We start from the raw sequence: 19,228 nt of genomic DNA, 5'->3' as shown, positions 1-19,228 counted from the left end.
GCATGTCTTGGTTTTCTTTTGTGACTCTGTGTGTGTGTGTGTCTCTGTTAATTATCTGATTGCTTTCTAGTGCATCAATAGAAATACATTGTTTTTCTCAGCTTTTAACTGTCTCAACCTTAATTAAGATATTCAGTAGCTCAGTGAGAATTCCTTATGTTTAAAAAAAAAATTTTCCTTTGTGATAAGTCGGTTTACGTTCTTTTTGTTTGCTGAAAATTCGTATTTCAAGAAAGTTGGGCAATCACACATTCAAATTTGTCCTGTAATGCTCCTTAAATATTTTCATAGTAAGTAGTTATTAAAGTAGTTGATAGTGAATGGTAGCAGAGACAAAAAGGTACAGATGGGGCAAGTTAAACTTTGTATTTTTTACCAGATTTGTCTCTTCGTGATAGCTGTGCTGGAAAACACGTTGCTCCGATTTACTGATGTGATGAGAAGATAACATAGATTTGCAGTTACTAATCTAGAGTTTAAAAAAGATTAACAAATTTAGGAAATGTGTGAAATTTACGTAAGAGAAAAGCATTTATAAGGTTTTGGATCTGCTGGAAAAAAACCTCTCTGCTCTAGTCTATAAGAACAGCACACAGGAAGAAAACGCCAGCTCGGGTCGCAGCTGAGGTGGCTCCGCAGTGTGGCTGGTGTTTTCAGAGGTACACGTTAAGTAACATCAGCCGTGTTTGTGCCGCGTGCGCTGCAGCTGCCGAGACACAGCATCGCTGCGTCCCGTGTGGGGGGGTTGGCAGTGTCCATTAACACAGCTCCAAAACAAGACTGGTCAAAAGCTAATGGAAGTAAGGGAGGGTTTCTTGGCCTGTTTATGGAAATTGATTATATAATTGCATATTATTATGATGCTGTTAGGCTGTTTACATGTTCTACACTTAAGAGTTAATATAAAATTTGTTACAGCCCAAAGACTTGGAGGTTCACTGTCTTGCAAAATAGACTTATATTGATGCACTTGAGGTAAATATGTGGCCTCAACAGCCCAGTTTCTTGCCTAATCTAAATACTCTATAATTTAGTGTGCCCTAGCTTATTTTCTAAAAATGAACAAAACCACTTCTCGTTTTCTTTCTTTTTTTTTTAAGTAAACAGTATGGCCAAAGAAAAATTCCAGTGGAATCTCACCGAGGATGACTCAAGTAGACTGTAAGGACTGTAAGTCCCAGTTTACTATATTTGGTATATGCTCTATTGATCTGCTGTTACACTCTTTTTTTTCCCACTTTTTTTTTTTTTTTTGCCTGAGTGTCACCCAAGTGCAAAGGAAAATGCCATAGTAATTCCCCATAGCTTTAGGCAATGGTTAGTTTTGGTTAGTCATCTTGCTAACTAGCTTGACAAGAGTGAGTTTCCATCAGACATGTGGGTTGGTGTTATTTAAAAAGAGGTGTCCTTTTTTCGCCCTGATTATTGTCTCATTACCATCAGCCTCTCTTCTGCCCCTTGGAGCTGGTGTGGAATTCTGTAGTTTTAATGCTAACTCTGACCCTGTGTAAAATTTACCAACATGACATACCTCTTTGTTTCTGCCCTGTTTTACCAATGCATCCCTAAGGATTACAGAATTTGTTAAATGTTAAGTCCTCATAATTCTCAGCTCCTCAGTCAATTCTTTTAAAGCTGTTGGATGAGACTTCTGAAGTCTTGAAAATTTAAAAATTCCCATACCTTGTTGCACCATAAAGGGTAAGATGACACTCTGGTCTTTCCTAACAATGGGAAAAAAAACAAAGCTTACTTAACATACTTCGGTGTCAGTATTGCTGGTCCTGCAGTCAGCCAGCAGAAGGTTTGGGGCACTTTATGCTTCTGTCTTCCTGAGATCTTTGCGTTGAGTCCCTTCCTGCACAGTGGACTGGTTTGTAAAACTAGACCTATGTGCAATACACACTTCAACATGATCACCTGAAATACCAGTATGTCACCATCTCTTAGGACCATATTCTGCACTTAATTTGTCGCTTCCCCACTTTTGTCTTTCTACAGTATCATCTTACAGGGATTTTCACTTTCAAGGTTTCCTTCACTTCAACAGATTTCTCAGTCCAGTTCCCTGAAGATGAAGCATTGTATTACATGAACGTATTGTTTGAGTTTAGAGCCAGTTAATGACAGCAAAACATCAGTGTTGTATTTGGAGGACTTCTTTGCAAAGTAATATAATGCCTTGTGAAGTGAACAGCCTCTAAGGAAGAAAACGAACAAAATTAGGGGATATGTTATCAGCTAGTCATGCCTCTGCTGTACAGGAATTAAATAAACTGCTTATTAAATCTCCTGAGGTCAGTAAGGAAACAAAAGATATTGCACTGTGGTTATGTAATGAAAATCTTTTCTGATAAAAATCTTTAGTGCAACGCTGTGCAGAACTGCAGAGGGATCAACTGTGCGAGTTAACTACCAGCTTACTTTTAAACAGTTAAATGTCATGTGATGATGGTCCTGCAAAATTAGCTCTCGTGGAGCGCTGAAGTATCTGTTGTTGCATTTTCATGCATGGCTAAGTCTCAGCCCATTAGACACCTTCATTAATAATGGCTGTCTTGGTGCTCTACTAAGCTAAAATGCTTCTGTCTCTTAATGCAGCAGGAGCTAGAAATCCTGTATATTTGAACTCTGTTACACCAGCATCTCTTCAGAGATGATACTGAATTCTTAAGCAATCTGCATATGAGGCTGTAAATTTTATTTTATTTTACCTGATTAATATTTTATCCAAGGCGTATTATTTTAAACAGTTCTTTTAATTCTTTTCAGAGGCTATTTTTTAAGCTTTTGCATTATAAAGTATTTGATACCTGCCACACATTAGGGGTTTTTTTCTTCTTTACTCAGTTTCAAGATTTAATATGAAGCCCTATAGATTATATGAAGCCCAAAGATTATAGATTGTGTTTCATTGTGATTTTAGAAATAAGGTTGCCTTTATTTCTGCATAGAAAGTCTTGACACTACCACCATGCAATTAAACACATTCCTTATTTTCTTCTACAATCTATTGTGCTCTTTGAATTTTGATTTCACAACACGTCCTTTAAATATTTTTTCATAATATATGCCTGATGGAAGTTTTTAAGGGGAAATATTTTCTGTTGTAATTTCTGAGATGGTTTTATGTTATGGATAGACTGGTTCTTACCCAAAAGAGGCTAGGAGGTAAGCAAGAGGTAAAGGTTGTAAAATGTTAACATCTCCCATGAAAAACTGATACTACCTTGTTGAACAGTAACCACAGTGTTAAAAATTTTCAATAGAAAGAAATAAATATTTAGCAGCTGTTTCACTAGAAAAGATGGATGAAGGGCACATAAATTAAGGAGAAATACATTATCCAATAAAGGGACCAAACTACTGAAGTTGAGCAACAGAGTGTTATCAGCAGTTTTGAGGCTGTGAACTTTCTGTTTTGCTTTGAGAGCATAGAAGAATGTTATCAGAGCTAAAACAGGAAGGTCAAGAATTCCGCTGAATTTGAAAAATTTTCCTGAAGAATTAATTTGTACAACAAACATGTCCTAGCAGAGGTACCTCTTCCCCTGTGTTGAAGTCAGCATTCCTCTCTAACATTTTTTCCCATGAGGTAATAAAATCTCATTTGTTCAGCTCCCAGAAAGGAGGCTTTTAGATCTTACAAAGCCCTGACTCAGTTGGAAGGCTGCTTTGGTACTTTTGTTTAACCTTAGCTCAGAGACACAGTGTGTGGCAGATGCAGTCACTTCATCCGAGTGGTTCATAAACCCTTGTCTTCAGTTTGAGAATTTCACTGGTTATGTGTACTTACTTTGTAAGTTGTCACTGGTCAGTGAACTGGTGTGATTTCTCTAATTTATACCTGAAAGAGGAAGTATTTGGGAATGAAGGATATTTCTTGTATTTATATGACGTTGCTGAGTCTTCAGGTGTAGTTCAGTAAGTGGCTGTATGTATTTCAAGAAGTGCTGTAATCATCATTGCCATTTTGCCATTCTTAAGGTCATGAAGCATAAGGTTTTGAGTAGATGCTGTTTCTATTAAAGATGTAATTTGCTTCTTTAATGAAGCAGTGTGCTTTCATCAGCACACTTTAATTTGCAAATGTCCTTATAAGTGGTGATGGCAAAGGCCATGAAAATACAATTTACTTTGGTTTTTATTCCCTGGAACGAAACCTGGAGCTACATTCCATAAAGGGCTTAATATACAGAACCAGGCTTTTCTCTGGTTTTCTCTCATCACCTGAATCTTGTGTTCTTTACTGCCTGGTGACATCGTTGCACAAGAAAGAATAAGGTGTGTCCTTACTTAAAGTAAAATATAACTTGAGATGTGTAGTTTGCTTTTATGTGTATATAGCATGAAGCTTTTGCGAATTTAATTCCTAGCATCAGAATATTCAGAAATTGCATGTTGTCATATCTAGAATATCGATAGGTCATTGTAGGAATTAATGGAGTAGTAAATTGATAGGCTTTGTCCAAATTTTAAATGTACTTTGTATGCACACACTAAAGAAAGTGCTGTTATGTTTTGTGCCCTGTACTAGGAGCAAAAAAGAAAAAAATTGACCAGACAGGTAGAAAAAAGTACCCTGAAAAACGAGGTCAACTAACAGAGAGAAGCAGCATAGATGTCTCCGTGGGTTTATGTTGGAAGGAAAGATACTGCAAGAAAAAATTATCTCCTGAAGTAGCTGAAGTTTCTTCAAGAAATTTAAGGGATTTTAATGACAAGATGAAACACAGTTTGCTTCCAGCTCTTGTCTGGGACCATCTGGGGACTGACAGTGCGAGCTGACAGGTCTTGCAACTGACTTTTCCTCCAACTGATCAGTACCTACTGTTTATTACTAGAAATTGCACTTTGGCATAGCATTCTTAATGGCTAGCACTGCTTCAGGTGTCACAAACTGCTGTGTGAGCACTTACTGCTCTCAGGTTCCCACGAGTTTTTAGAAGTAGCCAGATAAACTATGTATGTGCGTGTTAGCAGTCTTCATGTTTTACAGCTGGGAAAACAGGCATGCAAAGTGAACTAGCTTGCTTGAGATCCTTCGGCAGGCTGTTCCCTCACCCAGGAAGAGAACCATAGTGCCTGGAGCTCCAGCCACGTTTTGCCTTTGCTAGTACATGTGGTTGCTGCATGATCTGTAAGTCTTCCTTGTCCTGCTGTGTAGCACGTAAAATGCAATTAATAATACAATGTTCTGTTTTGAAATGTTTGTAGTGTGATAGGACTGGTGCATTTAGGTTTTGTGTTGTGTGCAGTTTTATTACACAGTAGTTTCAGTAATTTGCACATGAAAGATGATTTTTTTCTCTACCCTTTTTTTGGACCCTTTGATACAATATATAATCTATACACACCACTGTCCTCTCCCCACGACCAGCAGTGGGGAGGCTGATGATAAGTCAGCAGTTTCTGTTTGTTACCTGCTGCTCTCCTCTGCTGTACAAACATGCTGCAGCCAGCAGCTGGCTGAGAGGGCCATGGACACGCACGGTATTTTCATAGTTCCTTGAGTTTACATTTGCTTTATCTTTAGGCTTTCATTAGCTCTTGAAAGATAGAGGCACAGTCTTTCCCAAGAGAGGATCTTCCTCCAGGAGAACAGGAGGTGAAGTTTACAAGTGACCCAGTCTCTCTTTACTGCCAGCCAGTTCTTCTTAACCCCTCAAGCCTTCCCATCACCTTCCCCAACTGTTTTCTTTACTCTTCACTGCACCTGTATCTTTTCTCTTGGATTTCCCCCTAAATGTATTTCATGGTTCTCAGTTTCCCTCCCTTCCTTGCAAGTGTTCATATATGTAGGTTTTTTTCACCTGAAAAATCAATTTGAGTATGTCACATTTACCTACTGTGTTCAGGGTACACTTCCTCTGGGACAGTAAGTATTTTTTTCTACAGGAAAGCTAGATTTTTCAAGATTGCAGTAATTCTCTTGAGGTTTCTCCTGTCAAGCACTTATGAACTGAACTGTCAAGCCTCAATAACCATAACATACCTCACTTGATGTCCTGGAGGACTAGAAATGACTGATGTTCTGGCCCACACAGATACCATAGAACTTATCTGTCAAACACCACTCAAAACCCCAAACAGTTAAAGAATTGTTTTCTCAGAGATCAGGAAGTCTGAGAAGTCTGACTGTGGCTGATCACTGGCAGAAGGACATGCCAGGAAGATGACAATATGGTCTGCAGCTTTGAGACTCATGAACCAAGGCTTTTTGTCTAATTTCCCAGGCTGGGTCTGTTTGGGAGCCTGTCACAAGTACAGCCTGCTTGCTGCTTGTGTCCTCCTCAGCCTCCAGCTTGTAGGAAGATGCCTTTCTGTGTGTTCAATGGTAGTTCAGTGGTTAGCTATACATTTCTCACCTGGTTGTGTCATAGGCAATTTAAGGTAAGAGTTTACACTGCTCCTTTTAGAGGGTCTTATGTTTTATAATCCTTTTTTTGATTCATTACCATGTACCAGATTGGTTCAGTAGTACATACAAGGCCTGGTCTCCCTCAGGTGCTGTGGCAGAGTTAGGAAGTGCCTTCCTCAAAGCACTTCCATAAATTTTAGGAAAAAAAGAAACAAAAGTGTTATACAGGCCACATATGCACCAAGCATACTGTTTATGCTGTTCATAGCCTGCAAGGACTGTTCACATCTGCAGGATGATGCTTTGTACCATTTGTGTCATTTTCCTTTCTTCACTTCTCAGTCACATTCCTCAGTTTAATGATAAGGGACTTGCCTTTAGGTTCCCTAAATTTACTTACCCATGTGGCAGTTTAGTTAGTTACCACCCACCTTCCCATAAAGTAGATCACAGATAAGGTTCTGTGTGCTTTAATATGTATCTATATCTTTTGTCATATGTTGGTAAGATAATCTTTTAGTTCCCAAGACAGCTATTATAACTGACTTCCAAGGGGAAAGGTTCATACCCTTTCAAGAGACCCCCCAATACATACACAGGGCAGGGGAGATGGATGCATCTAAAAGCCAGGCACAGGTGGGAGAAAAGTGTCAGCTCACTTACTCCCCATACCCTGAGCCCTAAAATTGCAGCATCCAGTGCCATGTCTCTTTATTACATTCGTCCTGACCTGTGCTACCTATTTCTTTGGCCTTCCCCCATAGTCCCCATTCATAATCCTCATTTATGCCAAAATATAGCCCTGAAGGAAATCATTCTCTTGTAATACCTTATTCTGCTGCTCTTTTGTCACACATTGATCTACATGCATTTCATTAATTTCAAAATTATTTCCAATGTCCTTTGAGCTCTTGTGCTGAAACTACATTTCCTCCACATAAATGAAAACAAATACCCCAAAGGCTTTAACATGGAACCTGAAGAGTCTTCTCCCATGTTGGTCAAGGGTAGAATTTCAAATTTATAACCATTAATACTGAATTCAACAGCAGCCATATGACTGACTTCTTGCTGCGTGTAAGTTAACTTCCATAAAGAGAAAATGGTAACGCAGGTACCATTTGTCCACATAGGTAACTGATCGATGAACTATGCCTGTGCAGAACTAAACTCCTATTTTCAAGACTTCATTTTCATTCTTTATTTTTCAATAGTGAATTCTAAAGACTTTTTTTTTCTTTATTGTTCTGACTACATGCTGTTTGGGTTAAATGTTGAAGCTCTGGAGAGCCATAGCTGGGTACACAAGAATAACCAAGCAACATATTCATTGAAATTTCTGTCTCTAGAAGTGTTGGGGTGGATGAAGGGGTCAGGTAAGGACCCCCAGTTCTTATGAGCCCCCACCTGGATCACATAGCCACCAGCCTCTGTAATCTTGTGAAATGTGCCAGCATTGATGGCAACATCAGTGTATTTCAGAGTGTTTAGAGAAGGCAGCCTTCCAACAAAAATGGGTTTTCCCTTCACAGCATCAGAAATAGCACCAGTGAGAGGGCAACCTCCATACCTTAATAGCCTTGAGATGAAACAGAAACTTCTGTACAGGCAAGACAGTCTGTTTTTATTCCTTCCCCCTGTGGCAACACCGAAGAGTTAACCTGTATTGCTGTAACAACTGATTATTTCCACTCTTGTGGAATGTTGCATCATTTTTAGCACAAACATGCCCTACTTTTCAAATACTGTAGGGGCACAATGTAAAGATGTGGGGGAAAGTAAAAGTTATCTTGATCAAGTCTTGCAGTCTTGATCCAAATGCCAGCTTAGTTACAAATTTCTTAGGAAGGGCTTTGCTTACTTTTAACATTACTGAGAGGGTTATGTGGGTGGAGCCCTTAGGACTGTGAAGGTTGGTGCTTTCCCTCTGGGCTTCATTAAGATACTGAAGAAGGAACGGGAAGCTGACACCTGATGACCAAAGGAAGGAACTCTTTGCTGACATAGAAACCTTTCTTCATATTGTCTTCCTCAGCTACAGCCAGCCCCTCGACCTTGCTTTTTAAGGACCTCTAGCACGCCTCCACCCTTCCTTAACCTCCCAAGCCCTTTTCTTGCTAGAAATGCAAGGAACTTTATTTACACACACACACATAACCAGAAGCACATTCAGGATCTTTTTGTTTCACTTCCAGAGAGCACTGACACCACTTAGAGAAAGAGATGATGAGGAAAGAAAAGAATTAAGAGACAGAAGGTTAAAAAAACACATTGCCACTAATGTAAAAGGTTAAACCGGCCGTGTGCACGTGCAATACAGAAGAACACTGGTATATTTGCTTTAACAGATGGAGTTACTGTGGCAGGTGTTTTTAAAGCATATGCATATAATTTTAGGTATGGTATGCACTGCATATAGCTCAAAGTTCCAAGTGAGTGAGTAGTAGGGAAAGTCCAGTGCCAAGGCCTCGTAGGGAATAGGCTGAGTTCCCTCTAGTGGCTTGCTTTGGCATTTCAGAGGGGTGGCCCCGAAAGGACCCGTTTGGGGAGCAGCAACTCATCTCTTCTCATTACAGCTTTGCCCAGAACCCATTCCTGTATTAGGCAGCTGAAGGGTATAATCACTGAGTAATTCTTGGTGAAGGCCTAATTGCAAGTTAATTTTAAGTCAGTTATGTAAACAGATTAAATCAATCCTTCCCTGTATTTATTTTTTATCACGTCACATGCAGATTCAACCACCCTTCAAAATTCTCTATCTGCTTTACTCTGCTGCTTTATTGAGTTGATGTCCACTGCTAATATTTGCTCCTGTTAATACCTGCATTAGGCAGAGGCTTTGTGAGATGCCAACGAGTCAGAATCATCTGTGTGATGTCATCAGGCACTTTGGGGGAAGGCTCTGCAGATGGAAAATACAGCCATCAGTAGCTCAATTTGTATTTGTGGCTCAGTGTAATACACTTATTTGTAGTGAACATCAGGCAGTAATTTATTAGCCAAAAATATTTTTGAATTATTGTTGTACTGGGGCATCAGAACAATGAAAGGGTAGCAAACAAGAAAGAATAGAAGAAAACAAAAAAGAAGTTAATGTTTTTATTTTTATTCAGTTTATGTTTTACCAAAAAGGCAGCTGGAGATTAGGATGAGTGGATTAAGCAGGAAACCTTCATTTCTAAAAGAAGATATCTGGTGAACTCTTGGCACATAGTTCAAAATATTCTAAAAATAGTGTCTTTTGTAAAACACAAACTTATGACATATTAATGACTGGGTCCCTGGGGTTTTAAAAATATAGAAAAATCATATTTCCTACGGTGAACTTATGAACTTTGGAGGAAATTTCGATAAATAAGAGTAAAACTGTATGCTGTTGCTCTCTATCCTATGCTTCTATCATAGGAAGCACAGTTTAGAATGTCATAAATCGAGGGCCTAAAAGTTAGACACCTATGTCTAACCCCAGCTTTGACTTCACAGTCAGCCAACAGAAAGAAACATGTTCATTTCTGGCAACTATTTTTACAGGTTCAGAGGAGATTATAAATAATTCTGTCTCTCAAATTTTCACTAGTTTATCTAGGCTGGTATGTGTCATCAGTACTAACCTACTTGCAGCGTAGAAGAGACAGGCACCAGGTCTATCTCCAGTTTATTTCCAAAGAAATCTCCTCTAAGCTCTTACAGAGTAGTATAAAATATTATGCTTTTCCCATTTCTCCTCCAAACTCTTCTTTTTAAAAAATATTTGTAATTAATTTGGTTAATTATGATATTCATAAATGTAAATAAATTACAATATTTTTCTGGCCTGCTGGATTTCAACTTCAATATTTTTCAGCAATATATTCCATAGACTGCTTGCCCATTAAGTGACAAATTAAAGATTCACTGCTACAGAAATGTACAGGCAACCTGTATGGTATAATGAAAGCTATGATTAGGTTAGCAAAAATATTTAAGGGAAAAGAATGAGTCCTTTTAAAGTCCCTTTTTTATTAAAAGCATCCTAATTGCTGAAAACAAGTTACTTGTAGTATACCATCTCACTCTAGATGAAGAGTGGACTATGCTCACACTGTATAACTAACACTATCTTGATCAACACATTTCAACTAAAAGCCATACATTATCACAACTGAAAATCCTCCTCTACATAGAATAAAACAAAAAATACTACAGCTTATCAAAATGCCCTTAATGCTTTCCACTGAAGAAGATTACAATATTTCTTATTTTCTCCCAAAATAATTATCCAATTGGTCAAAACTAAGGTGAGGTTAAGTATAAAATTTGCTACTGGGATGAATTCTTTCCTAGTATATAGATGTTTGACTTCTAATGCAACATACTTTCAAAATACAGTTATAATATAGTGAAGACATCATTCAGTAATATGTAAAAGTGATGTTCAGATATATGCAAGGTTTAATTGCAGCAAAATATGAACTTATATGCATAAATACAGTTTTTACTTAATTTTGACTTTTAAAATAGAATTTCTATATGAGATGCCAGATGATTACTGTGTCTAGTGTACCTGTGCATCACCTTTGACTGTGATTAACCTAAGCTTTTTAACAATACCCTATGAAATTAGCCTGACTGTTCACCTAACCTGAATAAGCTAATTGAAGTTCAGAGCATGGATCACCTTTCAGACTCAATCAGCCCAGCCTTTTGCCAAGTTAGCTATCATTTGGAATTGGCAGAGCCTTAGACAGGTTTTGCAAGACTTGAGAGTTTAGCCTCAGCTCTGTTCTGGAGGCCCTCATGACATGTCTTTAGTGTCACAGGAACACATCATCTAGGTTCAGAACATCAGAAACTGAAGTTCCCCTTCAACTCTGCTTCCTCACATGAACAGTCATTCTGATTTAATGGAGGTCTGGTAGCATCACTGTGTCGGGCCAAATTTTCTCTTGCCAGTGGAGAGACCTGTTCCTGAACTGGAGGACCTTTGTTGGACCCTGATTTTTCCGTATACTTTGACCTTCCTCATAATGACTCAGACTATGACTTTGTCCTTGATCACCCTGTTGATCCACAGCATCTTGGAAGCGATCTGGAGTGGAACTGAGACTGTCATCTCAGTTCTCACATCTCAGCTGTGAAAGTGTCATCTATACTCTCATAGGCAAACCTGACACAGTATTACTGCAGCATTTCTTCAGGAAAACTACAGTATTTTTTATTGCAGAAAGTACATCTTTGGCATGCATCCCTGAGCTATCTTTTAAATTCTGTAAACTATGTTCATATATATTGCTTGGTCACGTATCTACATACCCCAGCACACCATTTTTCATATTTAACAACAGTTTCTTTGCATTCAAATTTCTGACAACTCTGGTTTTGTGTTACAAAACTAGTCATGGGAAGAATAAGAAATATTGCTGTGAGTCGAATGATATCAGCAGAATAAATATAAGAAAACTTTTAAAAGATCGTATTACTCCTACCATCTCCTCAAAAGAAATTAGATATGGTCATATTTTTGTGAATCTAGAGCTTTGTTCAAAGTAGTTTCATAAGAACTTTTATACATTCTGCATACAAACTGAGTATTCCTGTCTAAGCACGGAATCTGCAAGAGATAAAAGTAAAGGAGATACGTAACAGATGAAGATTTAGGGACATCTTAGCCAGGAAGCTAAATGAAGCTTCATTAATGATTTAATCCTTCGTAATACTGAGATAAAGTGCCCCTCACTCTGGGACCTCTACCATGTGTCCAGATTGGTCTCCTGCTCTGGCTGCTTAACTAAGTGTGGATCAGACAGCAGGGCTTCTGCGGTACCCAGGAGAGGATGTTCGAAGTGCTGGGAGAGATATTTCCAAGAGAAAGCAAGTACAAACATGCACTCCATATGCAACCAGTCTCAGAAAATGTCACCATAGGTCTAAGGCCTGACTCTACAGGCACTTGCAGAGATGCCTATTTTTTGTTAGTGTGTGGACTTAGTGATGTGACAATTCATAACAAAATTAAGCAGGTACTGAACTTGTCTTCATGCCAGGGACATTACCAAAGATCCATGTGTGCACATTAACCATGAAGTTATTAATAATTTCTCCACAAACTGTATATACCCCTTCATCATTTTCATTCCCACTACACAGTGTGCATTCCACAAAGGGCACTAAGGAGGCAAATGTAACAGATGGTGGTCACCCCATGGACTAGGGCGAGATCTGCCCTGTGACAAGGGTGTGTTGTTCCTCCACCATCACCTCCGTGATGCGCTCATGCAAAGGACTGTTTGTGCAATCTTTCAAGGCAGGAAGAAACATGTTGTGTGCTGCAGGCCTTCTATTTGTGAACTCTTCATGGTCTCTAACCCTCCCCAGCAAAGGAGGTGACGTCAGTTCTGCTGCCACGGGAGGGACAGCAAGGATTTGTGCCTGCTTGATGGGAAAAGTCTGTGCACGGCATGACATGGCTGCAGTGCCAGTGTGCCTCCCTGAGAACTCCAGTAGTGATGGGTGATGGTTTATATCAAGTAAAGGAGCAGAAAGAGATGTCACAGCTGTTGCAGGAAGTGAGATGTAGATTTTGAGGATACCAATGAGTTACTAGAGGAAGTAATTTCTTCTCCTTCAAGGCAGGTATGTGGTTCCAAGGTGGGATATCTGAGATGTTTCTCATGTAAGCTGAATACCTACACTGTGGGGAGAGCTGCAGGTCTATCTGCACATTTGGAGGTTTGGAAAGTGCCTTTGGCACTCCAGAAAAATTGCTTTGCTAAGGCTCACCATATTAAAGTCTAATGCAAGCAGTAGTTCCCAATACCTGACCATAAGGTAATTCAGGCTCAAAGGGACCTTGGGAGTCTTCTGGTCTCACCTCCTTCTCACAGCAGGGGCAGCTACAATGTCAGACCAGGTTACTCAGGGCCAATTCTGATCATCTGAAATGGAGCCTGGAAGAGGGTTGGATGGCTGAATGCTTTCAACCTTTTCCTATCATACAGGATTCTCCCTGTCAGAGAGCTTAAATATAGCTCCATAATGTTAATGGTTTGGGAAAGCTCTGACATCAATCTGTCCCTGTTATCTGTATGTTGAGTTTAAAGGGCTGAAAGGTATAAAATGTTTAAGAATGAGCAGGAAGGATTAAAAAAATTACAGTGGATCTTGTGTAAAGTCTTTTAATTCTTCAACTGTTGTCTAAAAACAAATGGTTATTTAGTCTAGTGTCCCTTGAGAGGATTTGTCCCAGATTTGTGGGAAAGCATATCCTTATGTTACACACAGGCAGCCAAGTACACACACTGTATTCAAAACAGAACTGAATGTTTATATGGATTTAAATTGTAAAAATTTGAAAAGATGAGAAAAAACTAAGTGATCCATATTGGATAATTAATTGGTTATATTGTTCTACAACAAAGGGCTCAGCAGGCTTAAGATAACCCATTCTGTTTGCCAGGTGGCAAATTTTGCATTAACTATTCATGAAATCAAGTGAATACATGCTGGAACCACGAGTTTCACATCCATGTTACTCCACAAGCAGAGGTCAGTAAAGCATCTGACCTGTCCATACTTTGTGTCTCACAATATAAAATGTTATCCAGTTTATTTTTGCTTTATACTTTTGGAAGGGTCTGTGTGCTCTTTGTTTAAAGGAAGTTCTGGAAAAGGCCAGATATGATAGTGAAGATAGGTGGAATTTACAAAAAATCCAGTGAGCAGAGTAAGGACACTTGATGTTATAGAAATAACACAATTCTGAGGTTTTTTCCATTAAAATTAGCAGTATACCTTAAAGCAAATAGAAGAGGAGAGTGGAAAAAATATGACAATTGCTTTTGCCTGTGGTGCTGATTAAAAGTATTTGACTGTATTCTTTTCTTTGGAGAATGAAGTCACTTTTTCTTTACTATCTATTAAAAGTGAAAAGTGATGCTGTAGAATCAATACCCTGACTCTAGAGAAGACATTGCTAAGGTTCGAAATTTAATTTTGCTCTTTCAAGTCATTCAAACCTTGGACTTCCTGCCAATTTGCAAAGTAATCAGGCTAGAGAATCTTATGATAGAGGCACCTGCTGCTAGGGAACACAGATTAATATTACCAGCACATATTGAGTAAGCTACAGAACAGCCAACACATACTAATGATGCCTGGGCTGCAAAGTCATCTGGCAGCCTCAAGACATCCCAATGTCGGTCCCCTGTGCTCTGCAGTTGTCGCAGCTTCCCAGTACCAGCACAGGCACTTCTTGCCAGAGCAACTTTATCCTCTCTTTTTTTATTTATTTATTCCAAAGTAGGTCACACTGTGCCATCTGTTGACACTTAAAACCCACAGAAGTTTCCAGATTCCCTATGGTATCCTGCAGTTTAACATGTATTTTTACTACTCCGTTGCTCTACCCCGCTGCTGTATGTACTGAGACTACTAATCACAAGAGCTTGTTCAATCACCTAATGCAACTGAGCACAGGTCTTGAGGTAATATACTAGAGATGAGTATGACTGAGAAGGGAGGGAATACAACAAAAAGGGCCTGATATTTTGCTGATGGTGAATCCTGGACAACACTGCTTTCAACAGAAGTGCTCATGTCCACCTTCCTTCTGCTCTTCAGCAGCCTTGTTGAAACTTAGGGAAGCGATCAGTCCCAGAGAGGTATATAGTGGATCTTGTCAGGCTGCTGTTAAATCTGCTTCTCTTGTTCTCTAATGGTGAGCACGTGAAATGAAGAGCATTTCACATCCACAGTTGTCTCTAACTTCCTTGCACAGCACCTTCAGCATTCTGCCACGTGCCTGTTCATTATGAATTAATCCACACGCTGCAAGGATGATTTTTTTTTTCTTTTTTCAAAAACTAGTGGTCTTGATTTTAAGTAATGACATTCAAGATATTCACAGGAAGATTTCTGGAAAGGCACATTGCCACGTGAGTGAATAGGGGATGCATCACTGGCATTGCACACAAGTCCTAACAAAGTGCCTTTAGTATGTGGTACAGTAAGCAGCATTGGTAAGGAAAGGGGAGCTCACATGCATGTGATATAAAACACACATAAAACACAGTACAGAGCACACAGGCATCTGTTGGTGCATGAACATGGTGCATCAGAATGTAGGAGATGAACTTTGAATTAAAGGAACAGTCCTGGCCACCCTGCTACTAACAGGATGCTTTTTGAGGCATACCCACCTTCTACCTGATAACACTGAGCCACATCTGTATCCTGTTTCATGCAAAGATTTGGGACAGTAGAAAGAGAGTCAGATCTCTATAACGTGTAAATGCACAGGCCAGGTCTGAGATTTCTAACAACCTATTATAAGGTAACAAGGTTATAAAGTACCCAAACAAACTGCAATGCAGAGTCTCTAAGATGCGCTTAAAAACAAAATAGCTTAACTCTAGAGAACAACAAACAGTCTGGGGTAACTAAAGATCAAGCTCTCTTTGGCTAGAAACAACTAGAACTCATTACCTAAGTTTGCCAGATGTCACTGGGCAATGTATGACTTCACCTCAAAATCGTTTTAACCATTAGCGGAAACCAAAATGGATTGGACTTGCTTGCTCAGTAATACAGTTTGACCTTCACTGTTTGCAATTGTCAGTACTTGTTCCCAGGTCTCTGCGTATACTGCATGTCCTGGTTTCCTTGAATTTTAAAATAATAACCCATCCTTGTTTCATTTCACAGTGATGACTCCACCACTTCGAATGACCCTGAAACTCTAGCAAAGTTCTGCATGTGTGTTACATTGATCTGAAAACATCCAACTGCACTCTCATGAGTTCTTCATATGTACAAGGTCAGCAAAGTTCATAATATTGTAAATTAGAAATATGACTATTTTTAATAGTCCTGTAGATGAGTATACTTTTTTCCTTTTTCACTTACTTGCTTATTTTTTTCTAGGAAACTGATATCAATTTGAACAAACCAGCAAATTCATTATACCCATAAACCTCTTCTTGTCAACAGTAAACCCAGGAGTATATATAGTGAGTGCAAACATACTGCGTGTTTATTTAAATTTGTGATATTACATCAATTAAAAAATGACTAAAAAAATCATTGTGTGCCATAGTGGCTATTGTCACTGTGTTATTGCTTTGTATATTCCCACTGTGAATAAAGTATAGTTTTAAAAGTATTATTTTGAAATTAATATTTTAAGCAAATTATCATTATTAATGAATGCCCATAGGGCTTGTTGTGTACATATTTGCATGATTGGTACAAATCAAGATCAAAAATAATTACTATTTTTAATGTAATTTCCCAAGATATTATGGAAAATGTCAACACAATACAAGTGTATTTATGAGTTTGCAATGTATCATACTTCAGATTTGAAAAAAAAATAAGAACAAAAAGCTTTGAGGGTAAAGAGGTTTGCAATTAGACACAGCAAGCTGCTGGTTTTCTGTCTCAATAGCTCCTCAGTGCCACTCAATCCACAACAAAGTGCTTAATAGTAATTTGTGATTCCTAACACAAGTAATCCACTTAAGATCCCTGTGGATTGCAAATATATCATAATTTTGCTGTCTATCTGCAAAATAGTATATTCATATGAAACAAACGAGAGGCTTTCACATTTTTTTTATGAGAGGAAAATTTCCATCTGTATTTAAATTGAAATATAAAAAAAAAATTGGATATTGAATTCTTTGAGTGGTCATCTTCTGTCTCTTTAACACAGAAATAGATACTGTCTGTGAACCAACAGCTGTTATACTTCAAGGACACAATGTATTAAAAATAAAGAACTTTAAGAGCTGCAAAATACTTCCTTCCTTCGAGGGAATAAAAGGTTGGGATCTGATTGTGGTTCTGTTTGAATCAATAGCAAAATAAAATTGTTTCTAACAGCATAGGATATCATTGTAAATAACTAGTGGCATATATATGCCAGTAAAGGAGTATTTTAACACCAGGAAAGATCTGACTTTTTTCATCGCTTTGAAAAGTTTAGCACAGTCTAGATTTTATTTTTCACTTACATTTGCATTGTCATGAATATAAAAAACATTATCGACCATTTTTAAATTGGGAGCTGAGAGAAGCAATTAAATGTGTGGAGATTTGCATGACAAGTTTTTACTTTCTCTTCACCTCTATAGGGATTTTCCAGGGAAAACACTTGGGCTTGTCTATACAGAGGTGGATTAACTGTCTTTTACTGGTAGTAGAAGGGAAGTTAACACCAATGGACAAAGTGCCTGCAGTTTTTGACCACTACACGCCTACCTGCTTTCTGTGTGTTTGCTTTCCATGCTGTCCACAGCAGCAGTGGTCTATGAGTCAGCCAGTGCATGGAAAGCCAGCAGTACCTGTTCATTTTCATGCTCCTCTCCTGCCCAAAGCTGAGGTAGCTTGTTGTTCATGCTGTCAGGAGGAGTTGGCAGCAATAGAGACTTCACATCTTATGATCACTTTTTCCTTAACTCGGGGCTGTTTGTATTTTTTGCCAAGTTAGTAAGTCCTACTATGAAATCAGTTGCTGAATTTGTCTGACATTAAATAAGAAAAATCTGCCTTTTAGAGGGAAAAACGAACTAGACATCTAAGCTACAACCAAATATAATATAAAAAATAATATAATAATTAAACAAATAAACCAATAATGGCTTATATTGTCAGTAATAGAGCTGTTTTAGCATCAAGTGTCTTGATGGGACATGTATGTGATCAGGCTGTTTTTAACCCAAATCTTTTCAAACTGGGATAGCATTATGACCATAATGATGCTGCTACTAACCATTCACCTATAGTATAATGTGAAATACATGATCATATTACATATTAAAATACATATGTAAGTGTAACTGTGTAAGACATAAAAGGGTATAGTTGAGGCAGGATTTTTTATCGGAGGAGTGAGAGGGGTTCAAGATATTTCTAGCTGAGGTAAGATCTCTGATATTCGACACTTTTCTTACTGTTACAAAAGTAAAATTTAATTGGGAAAGAGAGAGCAAGCTGTCAGTAAGTTTTGTGTTTTAAATGTCCTGGATGTCAGTAACACCAGAAATTTAATGCTCTGTTTACATTCTGCTGTGCAAACTTCAAGGAGCCCCATAATAGCTAATAAGTTTTGGCTCAGAGAGCCAAACCAAAGAAAGAAATGTAAGTTTATCTAGCTCTGTCTTTTATACAGATAGCTGGTCTAACTGGCAGTGTTTAATTCAGGCAATTTTTGAACTTTTCTTGGAGTTAACTGATGTTTCTTGTTAAAAACATCTCACCCCAGTTGAAAAAAGAAAACTAAAAAAATAGTGAAAATACAGAATTCAACTAAGCCCTTGCTGCACTTTTGCAGCTTTCAGAGTACAAATGAAAATCTGCATCAGATAGAAAAGCACTGTTTGTTAAACTAGGCTAAAGCTAGCAAAGCTTATACCAGCCTCTGTGGCTAATGGTGCATGAAAGTGATTGTTTTGAAAATAACTGCGTCGGTTTAAAATATTATTGCCTGTCTTCCAGAAGATACCACCCACATAGTGGAGTCAGCAGACTGAGAACACAGATAACTCTAAGCTGCTTCAGGATAAACCCCAGTGTTTAAAGCATAAAATGCAATGGGGGCAGGGGTGGGGGCAGCTTGAGTTAAGCTTTTGGACTTTGCCCTGAAACAGCTCAGAGGCAATTGTGTCTCATTCTGCCACCAGAGCTGGGGCAGGCATTTTTGGCAGGCACAAAGAGCTGAGGCCAGTAGCATCTCAAATAGCCACAGCTGCCTTCTCACTGAGCGTCTCTGATGACTTTTACCTTGTCTTTTTTGGTACAGGTTCACAGCATTTGGGCAAATGGTGAGGTCTTAACCATATAGCTAATAAACATGCTGTGTGAGGAATTTCAGATTTAATTCCAAGTATT

At 38.5% G+C, this 19,228-nt stretch overlaps 1 long non-coding RNA gene across 1 annotated transcript; it reads left to right on the top strand.

Moving 5' to 3' along the window:
- Positions 1-13,378: 13,378 nt before the first annotated feature.
- Positions 13,379-16,347, top strand: LOC135411868 (uncharacterized). The gene is made up of 3 exons (XR_010429362.1): positions 13,379-14,823; positions 16,043-16,154; positions 16,262-16,347. It is a non-coding gene; the product is annotated as an uncharacterized LOC135411868 (long non-coding RNA).
- Positions 16,348-19,228: the final 2,881 nt, after the last annotated feature.

Source organism: Pseudopipra pipra, chromosome 3 (assembly GCF_036250125.1).
Source record: "Pseudopipra pipra isolate bDixPip1 chromosome 3, bDixPip1.hap1, whole genome shotgun sequence".
NCBI classification, from domain to species: domain Eukaryota; kingdom Metazoa; phylum Chordata; class Aves; order Passeriformes; family Pipridae; genus Pseudopipra; species Pseudopipra pipra.
This window is presented reverse-complemented; position numbering and strand designations above follow the sequence as displayed.